The sequence below is a fragment of the Mastigoproctus giganteus genome, chromosome 1, assembly GCF_048544385.1.
Source record: "Mastigoproctus giganteus isolate SK-2022 chromosome 1, ASM4854438v1, whole genome shotgun sequence".
NCBI classification, from domain to species: domain Eukaryota; kingdom Metazoa; phylum Arthropoda; class Arachnida; order Uropygi; family Thelyphonidae; genus Mastigoproctus; species Mastigoproctus giganteus.
The window spans coordinates 61315053-61328680 of record NC_143575.1 but is presented as its reverse complement, the minus strand read 5'-3'; positions in this window follow the sequence as shown (position 1 = coordinate 61328680).

Here is a 13628-nt window from a genome sequence, read left to right as displayed (position 1 = left end):
TGAAATAATTTTAGGAAGGCTAAGAATCGGGCATACTCACCTCACTCACCTGTATCTGTTAACTAATGACAGCGCTCCCCAATGTACATCATGTCAAGTACAACTGACCATTCGACATTTGTTAGTGGACTGTCCCCACTTTCACACCATCCGCTTAGACACCTTTAAGTCAATTTCTAATACGCAGTCTTCAATAAAATTATTACAGATTCTGGGAGATGATCTTAATCAAAAAGAACTATTTGCTTTCCTAAATCGTATAGGAATATATCATAAAATATAGTTATCACAATTAAGATAATATTTCATATTTACCATTTGAAAGACACAATATGGCCCTAGCAGCCTATGTGTCGTTAAACACAACAACAACAACAACAACAACAACTATCGGTACACAAACAGAGATGACTGTACCACCAAAAGAGTCATTCACTCCGATTGCACGCTATTTATTGAGTTCACAAAAGCCCACCAAAAAAACACAGTCAGCTGCCACTCCTATATCCGTACCTCCGAGTGCTCCACCACTACCAAAACCAAGTGGTAAAGAGCTAACAGATAAAACAGATAAAACAGAAACAATGGATGTCGAGCACAAGGAGGTACCGGATGAATCAGTCTTGGAACTCTTCGCGGAGGAAGAAATGGACACGGGACAGCGTCCATTCTTCCCCAAAAAAGATAAAGCCAAGACTGATAAAATTAAGCCCTCAGCAGTTCGGAAGCCGCCTGATGGACCCACCAAGCCAAAATAATGGCTAAATTCCTACAATGGAATTGTCGTGGATTCCGGCGAAATACTGATGACATCAAGGCCCTCCTGCAAAAGCATGAGCCAGTTTGCTTTTGCTTGCAGGAGACTTATCTAAAAGCAAACGATGATCCCACCATGCATAACATCACAATCTTTCGTAAGGATAGAATTGCGGATGGTCCTGCTCATGGAGGAGTGGCTATCCTTGTGAGTAATCAGACCCCAGTTCAGCCCTTGCTAATTACAACCAGCATAGAGGCTGTTGCAATTCGCCTTACAGTGGGTTTTCTATTAACGGTCTGCTCTATTTATTTGCCACCTGGGACTGACATCTCCCAGGAAGCCCTTGATGATCTTGTAACGCAGTTGCCGCCCCCTTTCTTATTTCTTGGGGATTTTAATGGACATAACACCCTGTGGGGTAGTGCTATCATCAATGGAAGGGGACGGGTCATAGAGCGTATGCTCAATGACAATGCCCTTTCCCTTGTAAATACTGGAACAAACACCTTCTTCCACATGCCTACCCGTACGTTTTCTGCCATTGATCTCTCTATCTGCTCCCCTTCTCTACTCCCTTCACTCACTTGGGAAGTGGAGGAGAATCTATACGGAAGTGATCACTTCCCTGTGATAACCTTGTTACACAGTGGGAGACCATGTCTTCCTTTTAGGTTACCACGGTGGAAGTTTGATCAGGCTGACTGGAATGCCTTCCAACATCAGGCAAATTTTGACCTCAGTACAGTCAGTCAGGAGCCTATCAATGATGCAGTTAAGTACATCACAGAAATTATTGTCCAAGCAGCTGCGAAAGCTGTTCCAAAAACATCTGACCGGTTTCCACCATTTCCCAAACCTTGGTGGAATTCACAATGCACAGCAGCAAAAAAGGCCCAAAACAAAGCGTGGGGGATATTCCGTCGATATCCTACCACTGCTAATCTAATAGCCTTCAAGCGCACACGAGCCAAAGCACGCTACATTCGCCGTCAGAGTCAAAAGGAATCATGGATCCGTTTTACGTCATCTATTAACCAGACTACCAATTCTAAGGTAGTCTGGGATAAAATCCGGAAAATGAAGGGAAAATATACATCCCACCCTTCTTCAATCCTAGATTATAATGGATGCGCTATTGCAGATCCAACTGCAATAGCCAATGCTCTTGGGGAAACATTCTCTAACATCTCTGCAACAGCTTCGTATTCCCCAGAGTTCCTGGTCCTGAAACATAAACTGGAAAGAGAAGCACTTAATTTTAAGTCCAAGGGCCTCTATCCCTACAACGGGGATTTTACTATTCAGGAACTTAAAAGAGCCCTCGCTCTTTCCAAAGCAAGTGCTGTTGGACCAGATGGCATCCATTATGACATGATTAAACATCTTTCACCAAAATCTATGGATTGTCTGCTCCTTCTGTATAACAGAATCTTTATCGAAGGGCAGTTTCCGGATTCCTGGCGCAAGGCAATCGTTCTTGCCTTTGCTAAGCCAGGAAAGGATCCAAAAGTCACTACCAATTATCGTCCTATTGCTCTGACTAGCTGTCTGTGCAAAATCCTGGAGAGAATGGTCAATTCTCGGTTAATTTGGTACTTAGAATCAAATGACCTTCTCTCCAATATCCAGTGCGGCTTCCGAAGGAACCGGTCCACTTTGGACCATCTTATTAGACTGGAAACATCCATCCGGGATGCTTTCCTAAAACGCGAACACTTGGTGTCGGTGTTCTTTGACATGGAGAAAGCGTATGACACAACTTGGAGATTTGGCATCTTAAAAGATCTGCATAGCCTTGGTCTTAGGGGACGACTCCCCATTTTTATTAAAAACTTTTTAGACAATCGATCTTTCCAAGTTCGTGTGGGATCCTCACTCTCTCGTTCCTTTAGCCAAGAGGAGGGAGTACCACAGGGATCAGTTTTAAGTGTCACGCTTTTCGCCATCAAAGTAAATTCCATCACAGAACAACTTCCTCCAACCGTAAACAGTGCCCTCTATGTTGATGACTTTAGCATTTTTTGTCAGTCATGCAACATGAGGGTTATTGAAAGACAACTGCAAAAAGCCATTGATCGCCTTAATTCCTGGGCACTTGCTAATGGCGTCAGGTTCTCGCCGGAGAAGACCGTTTGCGTGCACTTTTGTCGCAAGCGTAATCTTCATCCTGAACCTGAATTAAGGCTCGGACATAATGCTATTCCAGTAGCGGCGGATACAAAAGTTTTGGGACTCGTATTTGATAAAAAGTTAACCTTTCTGGATCACATCCGTCAACTCCGCACAAGGTGCACAAGAGGGCTGAATATTCTGCGCTCTCTTTCCTCTACATCTTGGGGTGCGGATCGATGCACCCTACTACGCATCTACCGTGCACTTGTACGATCCAGACTTGATTACGGGTCCCTGGTATACAATTCGGCCAGAGACAGTGTACTTCGTTGGCTGGACCCTGTCCATCATCAGGCCCTCCGTATAGCTACTGGAGCATTTCGAACATCTCCTGTCCAGAGCTTATACGTCGAAGCAAACGAACCGCCGTTATCGCTTCGACGTAAGCAATTGTCTCTAAACTACGCTCTAAAACAAAAATCCTTGCCAGACCATCCTACGTGGCTATCCGTTTTTGAGCCACGATGGGAAAATTTGTACAACACTCGAAAGACTGCCAATCGTCCTTTTGGTATTCGTCTCCAAGAGCTACTCAAAGAACTTAATATCAAGGTAGACAAAGTTGCTCAAACACCGAAGCAACCCCTTCCACCCTGGCATGCTCATGTTCCGGCATGTGACTTGTCCCTTAGAAATTGGGGAAAGTCGGACACTCCATCGTCTGTCTACCTGCAGCTTTATTCAGCACACCGAGCTGAATATTCTGACTTCGCGCCAGTTTACACAGACGGCTCGAAGTCGGAATCATATGTGGGATCTGCTGCTGTCTTTACCCCTCGACGTGGGCACCTGTACGTGGTGAGGGGACCTCCCAGTGACGCTGCTGGACTTCCAGACTAGCATCACTGGGATCCAACGCCCACAGCCTAGGTTCCGGGCTTACATCAATGGAATCCGGCGTGTTTGCCGTGCGCTGCGACCCGTGGAAATTCGGAAAAGGGGATCCTGGTGGTTGAGGGGCCCAGCTTCAATACACCACTTTGGCCCCTGCTTCGACAAGACGGGTGGTCCTGGAAGGCCCGGCTAGGATCAATCGGCTAGTAGGTTCGCCTGCGAGGGTCAACCGTGTCAAAGCCATGCCCCTACCCTCATGGTCCGAGGGACAGGATTCAGGCTGGTGGCGGTGCGGGTATGGTGTCTGGGTAGCCCTGGCGTCCCACTCCCGAGCGCATTTATTGCATGCCGGGTAGTGGGCGTCCCTTTGGGCTCCGTGGTGGGTGGGGAGCCCGGGCACTGAAAAATTTATAAATCTCTATGAATCCTGATAAACATACTCCTTCAGGGGCCCCAACCCGGTCCCTATCAGAAAACATTGACACAGATACAGAGAGCAGTATTGCTAAAAAGAGGCAGCGAACCGAAGTAACATCAGGGCCAATCCCTCGGTTCTTAATCATGCACTCAACAAGTGAAAAACCGATTGGAAAAATGTCACCCTTCTTTATCCAAAAAGGGTTGGATGGGTTAGCAGGTTCACCTAAGTCAGTTAAGAGGCTCCGTTCTGGAGACCTCTTAATTGAAACTAAAAATGACAGGCAATCAGAACACCTACTCCGAACAACATCAATCGGAGGAATCCCTATAACAGTGACACCACACAGAACACTCAATTCATCTAGAGGTGTCATTTCGGAGTGGGACCTTCTCGACGTATACGAGGAGGAAATCTGCTCCGAATTAAAACCACAGGGAGTCATTGCCGTCAAGAGAATCACTGCGCGAAGGGATGGAAAAATTGTTAAAACCAGGAGCGTTATCCTGACTTTTAACACTCCTAAACCTCCTGATGAGATTAAAGCTGGATATATCAACTGTTCAGTGCGTCCATACATACCAAATCCTTTACGGTGTTTTAAATGCCAAAAGTATGGACATTCCCAAATGGCCTGCCGTGGAGTCCTTGCATGCGCTCGATGCGGTGCAAAGGACCACGAAACATCAGCATGTTCAGCCGCAAAACCCACCTGTATTAATTGTGAGGGCGAACACCCGGCCTACTCACGAGCATGCCAGAGGTGGAAAGAAGAAAAAGAGATTCAACGGCTGAAGGCAGAGCTTAACATATCATACCAGGAGGCAAGGAAATCGGTCAAACCCCTGAATATCAACAAACCTACCTACGCCCAGAAGGTAGCAGGGAGATGTTCCGTCGGAACTCAGACGGACATGACCATTCCTCCAAAGGAGTCTTTCACTCCCATCGCGCGGTATCTCTTAAGCTCTCAAAAACCTGCACAAAAGGACCAATCAGCTGCCACTCCTATATCGGTACCTCCTAATGCTCCACAAGTTCCAAAGGTAATTATGAAAGAAAAGAATACGAAAGGGGAAGTCCCTCCTAGTATCCAAGAAAAGATGGATGTCGAGCAGAAGGAGGTACCCGAAGATTCAGTCTTGGAACTCTTTGCGGAGGAGGAAATGGACACGGGACAGCGTCCATTCTTCCCCAAAAAAGATAAATCCAAGACTGATAAAAGTAAGCCCTCAGCACCTCGGAAGCCGCCTGATGGACCCACCAAGCCAAAATAATGGCTAAATTCCTACAATGGAATTGTCGTGGATTCCGGCGAAATATAGATGACATCAAGGCCCTCCTGCAAAAGCACGAGCCAGTTTGCTTTTGCTTGCAGGAGACATATCTAAAGGCAAATGATGATCCCACCATGCACAACATCACAGTTTTTCGAAAGGATAGAATTGCGGATGGCTCTGTACATGGGGGAGTGGCTATCCTGGTGGGTAACCAGACCCCAGTGCAGCCCTTGCTAATTACAACCAGCATAGAGGCTGTTGCAATTCGCCTTTCAGTGGGATTCTTATTAACTGTATGCTCTATTTATTTGCCACCTGGGACTGACATCTCCCAGGCAGACCTTGATGATCTTCTAACGCAGCTGCCTCCCCCTTTCTTACTTCTTGGGGATTTTAATGGACATAACACCCTGTGGGGTAGTGCTAACATCAATGGAAGGGGACGAGTCATAGAGCATATGCTCAATGACAATGACCTTTCCCTTCTAAATACTGGAACAAACACCTTTTTCCACATGCCTACCCGTACTTTTTCTGCCATTGATCTCTCTATCTGCTCCCCTTCTCTACTACCTTCACTCACCTGGGAAGTGGAGGAGAATCCATACGGTAGTGATCACTTCCCCGTGATAACCTTGCTACACAGTGGGAGACCATGTCTTCCCTTCAGGCTACCGCGGTGGAAGATTGATCAGGCTGACTGGACTGCCTTCCAACATCAGGCAAATTTTGATCTTAGTACAGTCAGTCAAGAGCCTATCAATGATGCAGTTAAGTACATCACAGAAACTGTTGTCCAAGCAGCTGCTAATGCTGTCCCAAAAACATCAGCCCGGTTCCCACCATTTCCTAAACCTTGGTGGAATTCACAATGCACAGCAGCAAAAAAGGCTCAAAACAAAGCGTGGGGGATATTTCGCCGATATCCTACCACGAACAACCTTATAGCCTTCAAACGTGCACGAGCCAAAGCACGCTACATCCGTCGTCACAGTCAAAAGGAATCGTGGATCCGTTTTACATCATCTGTTAACCAGTCTACCAACTCTAAGGTAGTCTGGGATAAAATCCGGAAAATGAAGGGAAAATATACCTCCCAACCTTCTGCAATCCTAGATTATAATGGATGCGCTATTGCAGATCCAACTGCAATAGCCAATGCTCTTGGGGAAACATTCTCTAACATCTCTGCAACATCTTCGTATTCCCCAGAGTTCCTGGTCCTGAAATATAAAATCGAAAAACAGGCACTTAACTTTAAAACTAAGGGCATTTATCCCTACAACGGGGATTTCACTATTCTGGAATTGAAAAGAGCCCTCGCTCTTTCCAAAGCAAGTGCCGTTGGACCAGATGGCATCCATTATGAAATGATTAAGCATCTTTCACCAAAATCTATGGATTGTCTGCTCCTTCTGTATAACAGAATCTTTACTGAAGGGCAGTTTCCGGACTCCTGGCGAAAGGCAATCGTTCTTGCCTTTCCTAAGCCAGGAAAGGATCCAAAGGTCACCACCAATTATCGTCCTATTGCTCTGACTAGCTGTCTGTGCAAAATCCTGGAGAGAATGGTTAATTCCCGTTTAATATGGTACTTAGAATCAAACGACCTTCTCTCCAGAATCCAGTGCGGCTTCCGAAGGAACCGGTCCACTTTGGACCATCTTATTAGATTGGAAGCATCCATCCGGGATGCTTTCCAAAAACGCGAACACTTGGTGTCGGTGTTCTTTGACATGGAGAAAGCGTATGACACAACTTGGAGATTTGGCATTTTAAAAGATTTACATAGCCTAGGCCTAAGAGGGCATCTGCCCTTTTTTATTCAAAATTTTTTAGCCAATCGATCTTTCCAAGTTCGTATGGGATCCTCACTCTCTCGCTCCTTTCGCCAAGAGGAGGGAGTACCACAAGGATCAGTCTTAAGTGTCACGCTTTTTGCCATCAAAGTCAATTCCATCATAGAACAACTTCCTCCAACTGTAAACAGTGCCCTCTTTGTTGATGACTTTAGCATTTTTTGTCAGTCGTGCAACATGAGGGTTATTGAAAGACAACTGCAGAAAGCCATTGATAATCTGAATGTCTGGGCACTTGCCAATGGCTTCAGGTTCTCGCCGGAGAAGACCGTTTGCGTACACTTTTGTCGCAAGCGTAGTCTTCATCCTGAACCTGAATTAAGGCTCGGGCAAAATGTTATTCCAGTAGTGTCAGACACAAAATTCTTGGGACTTGTGTTTGATAAAAAGTTGACCTTTCTCGAACATATTCGTCAACTTCGTACAAAATGCACGAGGGGTCTCAATATTCTCCGCTCTCTCTCCTCAACGCGTTGGGGAGCAGATCGATGCACCCTACTACGGCTTTACCGTGCACTTGTACGCCCCAAATTAGACTACGGGTCCCAGGTATACTCCTCAGCTAGAGATAGTGCCCTCCGATGGCTGGACCCTGTCCACCATCAGGCTCTCCGTATCGCTACTGGAGCTTTTCGAACATCTCCTGTCCAGAGCTTATACGTCGAAGCAAACGAACCATCGTTATCCCTTCGACGTAAGCAGTTGTCTTTAAACTATGCTTTAAAGTTGAAATCCCTGCCAGACCATCCTACGTGGGCTTCCGTTTTCGAGCCACGTTGGGAAAACTTGTATAATACCCGTCAGACTGCCAACCGACCTTTTGGTATTCGTGTCCAAGAGCTAATCAGAGAGTTTAACATCATGGTAGACAAGGTGGCAGAAACACCAAACGAAACTCTTCCACCCTGGCATGCTCATCCCCCACCATGCGACTTTTCCCTTAAGAAATGGGTAAAGTCTGAAACCTCGTCATCTGTCTACCAGAAGCTCTACTCTGCACACCAAGCTGAGCACTCAGACTTCCTGTCCGTTTACACAGACGGCTCGAAGTCTGAATCGTGCGTAGGATCTGCTGCTGTCTTTCCGGACACTATAATATCTCAGCAGATTCCTCCTGAATCCAGCATATACACTGCAGAGCTGTATGCTATAGAGCTAGCCTTGGATCACATTCGAACTTGTCAATTCCAAAGGTCAATAATATATTCTGACTCTTCCAGTGTACTACAGGCTTTATTATCTCTGAGACACAATTCTCATCCAGTTCTTTGTCGGGTTCAGCAGAAGATACATTCTCTTCATGAATACAAGTTTGATATCCGCTTCTGCTGGATTCCTAGCCACATTGGGATAAAAGGAAATGATTTGGCTGACGCTGCAGCCAAATCAGCAACACCCACTCATAATTGTTGCCTGTCAGTCCCCTATACAGACTACAGGCAAATAATACGTAACAAGATATATTCCCATTGGCAAGAACTGTGGCACAGACAGAGAACAAATAAATTATACCAAATAAAGCCTGTAATAGAAATATGGCAGTCTAGTCTGCGCAGGAATCGGAGCGAGGAAGTTGTTCTTGCCCGACTCCGCATAGGACACAGTCATTTGACACATTCTTTTCTGCTGAGGGCGGATGACCCTCCTATGTGCGAGTCTTGCGACACCGTTTTAACTATAAAGCATATTTTAATAGATTGCGTTCATTTTACCCATGTTCGCAATATATATTTTACCGCTTTTACTCATTCGACTGAGCCTTATACACTCAGTCAGATTTTATCAGACAACGACCACGTGTCGGCAGTTTTTAAATTTTTAAAAGCTACTAATATATTCCCACATTTATAAATAACAATTTGACGAGGTAACCTTTTTAAAGGTTACCAGAATTTATCTTTATTGATATTTTAATCGTTTCATGGCGCAGTATAACCTTAGCTGTTTTTGCGCCAATAAACACAAAATCAATCAAACAAACAAGCTGTCTTTACAGACAGCACTACATCGGAGCAGATTCCCTCTGAATGCAGCATATTTACTGCAGAGCTGCACGCAATAGAGTTAGCCTTGGATCACATTAGTGAATGCCAACACCAACGGTTCATTTTATATTCTGACTCTCTCAGCGTGTTACAGGCTTTAATAACCGTGAAATATAATTCTCATCCAGTTCTGTCTAGCATTCAGCAGAAGATTCACTTCCTCCGTGAACGTGAATATGACATCCGCTTCTGCTGGATTCCTAGCCACATTGGGATTAAGGGAAATGATTTGGCTGACGCCGCAGCCAAATCAGCAATTCCCAATAATAACCGCTGCCTGTTAGTCCCCTATACAGACTACAGGCAAATAGTACATCAAAAGATACATTCCCAATGGCAGGATTCGTGGAATAGACAGACTGCGAATAAATTATATCGTATAAAGCCTGTAATTGAACCGTGGCAGTCTAGTCTGCGCAGGAATCGTAAGGAGGAAGTTGTTCTTGCCCGGACCCGCATCGGACATAGTCATTTGACTCATTCGTTTTTGCTGAGGGCTGATGACCCTCCTATGTGTGTGTCCTGTGGTACAACTTTAACTATCAGACACCTTTTAATTGACTGTCCAGATTTTAGCAATATCCGTTTTACCGCTTTTAACCATCTGACTGAGCCGTATACACTCAGTCAGATTTTATCTGACAATGACAATGTGTCTGCTGTTTTTAGCTATTTTAAATTAATAAAAGTTTTTAATTGTATTTAATTTATGCTTTTGTTACATTATTATATATTTCGACATGGTGGCCTTACTAATTAGGTCACCGAGAATTTAAACTTTTTAAATATTACCTAGTCTTGGCGCATTATGGCCACAGCTGCCAATGCGCCATAAAAAACCAAACCAATCAATCAATCAAAGCATGACGTTCCATATATTGACTACAAAAGTAACATTCGAAGAATGTGTAAAGAACAATGGAGAATTCAATGGCAAGCCCAAACGCACAATAAACTCCGCCAAATAAAACCTGAACCGCAACCGTGGACCTCCAGTTTCCGTATAAACAGGAGAGAGGAAGTAATCTTAACCAGAGCGCGAATTGGCCACAGTCACCTTACTCACCTTTATCTCCTCACAGGTAATGATCCTCCACAATGCACACAGTGCAACTGTCCACTCACAATGAAGCATATTCTTATTGAGTGTACATTATACACCACTGCCCGCCAAGTCTCTTTTAGCTTTCTGCCAAACCTTAAAGAACCTTTGACACTCTCCCACATCATAGGTGGCCCCGGGTGCCAAGCGTTCCGTGGCCAAGCGATTTGTAGTGCATTTCTAAAAGCGATTTCTGCAAAGAGTATTTGAGCAAACAGATTCTATTTTTGTTTCAAAAACCGTTTTCTTAATTTCTTTGTATATCCGAGTAGCACTTTCACTCTACAAGAAGTAGGGAAAGGCCCAGAAAGGGAATCCACCTTTCTGTTTTTTTCTATAAATACTAATTACTAACCCAGCCGCTTGGTCACCTCGTGGCACTGCTCCTGCCTCCCCGTGGCGGGGCCGGTAACCTGGGTGGAAAAGATAATCCCCCAGGGCCAAAAGGAGCCATCATGGATTCCACAAATTTTCCACCCTTAGAGCCTTCAAACTCAAGACCAGAATATGGTAATGAAGACAAGGAAAATAGCCAACCCAAAAGGCTTCGAACAGAAACACACTGTTCAGATATTCCCAATTTTTTGGTGATGCACTCTCTGTCTACCCTGCCTGTGGGTAAGTTATCTCCGTTCGTGATTCAAAGACATCTAGAATCTATTGCAGGATCACCAAAAATGGTAAAGCGACTCCAATCCGGAGATCTCCTGATTGAAACAGCCACCACAAAACATTCGGAGTGGCTATTAAAGACAACGACATTTGGTGGGTTGCCAGTATCTGTTACTCCCCACAATACCTTAAATTCATCAAAGGGTGTCATCACAGAATGGGACTTAATTACTGTGTCAGAGGATGAATTAGTACAAGAACTTAGCAACCAAAAGGTAATCAGCGCTAAAAGAATAATGACAAAAAAAGATGGAAATCTCATTCCAACTCGTTCCATCATTTTAACTTTTAGTACTCCTGATTTGCCATCCTCAGTAAAAGCTGGATATTTAAACTGCCGAATTCGTCCATATATCCCAAATCCTCTTCGCTGTTTTAAATGCCAGAAATATGGCCACTCACAGCAGGCATGCAGAGGTGACCCCATCTGTCCTATTTGTGGAGCAAAGGATCATACGCAGGCAGATTGTCCAGCCGCAATTCCCATTTGCCCCAACTGCAAAGGCAATCATCCCGCATTTTCTAAAACATGTGAAATGTGGAAAACGGGTAGGAATATCCAAAAATATAAAGTAGAACACAAAGTCACATATCCTGAGGCACGCAGACAAATAATGCTGACCATGCCAAGTCCATCGTATGCCTCTCGAACCCGAAGTTTTCATACAACTGCAATTCAAACAGATGTGTCGATACCGCCCAACGTCTCGCTAGCTAATTGGGTTAAAGCAACCATATCAACCACAGGAAAAGAAAATTCTAAAACGAAAACCAGCAATGCCACCAACACCCCAATTAGTATCCCAAATGATACTGAGACAGTCTCAAATGACACAGAAAAATTCCCAATTGAGACTCGGACAGTTCCACATAACAAAGAAAAACTTAAAACTGCTAAAGATAAGAATAAACCTGAATCATCAGCCAGTAGTAGTATGGAAGTAGATGTAAACCCAGATCATGAAGAACCCATACTAGAACTTCACGCAAATGACACGATGGATACTGGACGCCCTACTTTCCCGAAAAAAGACCGAAAAAAATCCTCTTCAAACAAAAAACAGTCAGATGATTCATCCTCAACTAAACCAAAATGAACCACAACATCTTACAATGGAATTGCAGAGGCTTTCGTTCCAACACAGACGATATACAATACCTAATTAACCAATATTCTCCGGTTGCCTTTTGTTTACAGGAAACTTACCTAACCACACAAATTTCTCCTTCGATAAAGAACTATTGCATTTATCGAAGAGATCGAAATACTGCTAACGCTGCCCATGGTGGTGTGGCAATACTAGTAAATTCAAAGATCCCATCTAAACATATCCCACTCCAAACTGAAATAGAAGCTGTTGCTGTTCGTATAACTCTCCATGGTACAATAACACTAGTCTCAGTCTATCTACCACCAAACTGTACTTGCTCTTTAAAAGATCTTGAAGACCTCTTTATACAGATACCTCCACCTTTCTGTATATTAGGGGACTTTAACGGGCACCACCCATTATGGGGCTCTACTAAATTGGATAGACGAGGTAGACTAATTGAAAGTTTTTTGGAGACACTAAATCTCACTGTACTCAATACAGGTGCACCGACACACGTACAGCTCCCAGCAGGACACACCTCAGCAATAGATCTCTCAATTTGTTCACCAGTACTAGTCCCAACCATAGAGTGGTATGTAATAAACGATCCCATGGGCAGTGACCATTTCCCAATAGTATGCAACTTTCTGAAAGCAAAGACTCCTTCATTTCAACCCAGCAGAAAGTGGAAATTTGTCCGAGCAGACTGGGCAAAATTTCAGTCATCAATTGACCTTGATGAGGAAAAAATCCGCCTCCAGCATATTGATGATGTGACAGAATACATCACGTCGCATCTTCTAAATGTGGCTAAAGACACGATACCACTATCAAATCCGCCGGGCCGAAAGCACTATAATTACTGGTGGAATGACAAATGCACCACAGCAAAGAGAGCAAAAAATAAAGCCTGGAATTTGTTTCGGCAGTGCCCAAGCACAGTCAATCTCATTAATTATAAGAAATTAAGGGCAAAAGCACGCTTTATACAAAAGCAAGCAAAGAAAGAATCCTGGACCCGGTTTGCATCCACTTTTCACAGAAATACTGATCCCAAAATAATATGGAAAAGAATTAGACAGCTGTCTGGTAAGTTTCCTACCATACCTTCTCCAATCCTCTCCTGGAATGGGCAAGATATATCTAATCCTGTAGATATAGCCAATGCTTTGGGCAATATTTTTGCAGAAATCTCAGCAACATCAGCATATACTAGCTCATTCCAAAGAATTAAAAACACTAAAGAAAAGCATGGTATTAATTTTGAAACTTCAAACCTTCTCCCATATAATAAACCTCTGCAATATTCTGAACTATTACATGTCATTAGAACAGCCCGCAATGGTGCTGCTGGACCAGATGGGATTTATTATGTCATGTTACAACATCTTA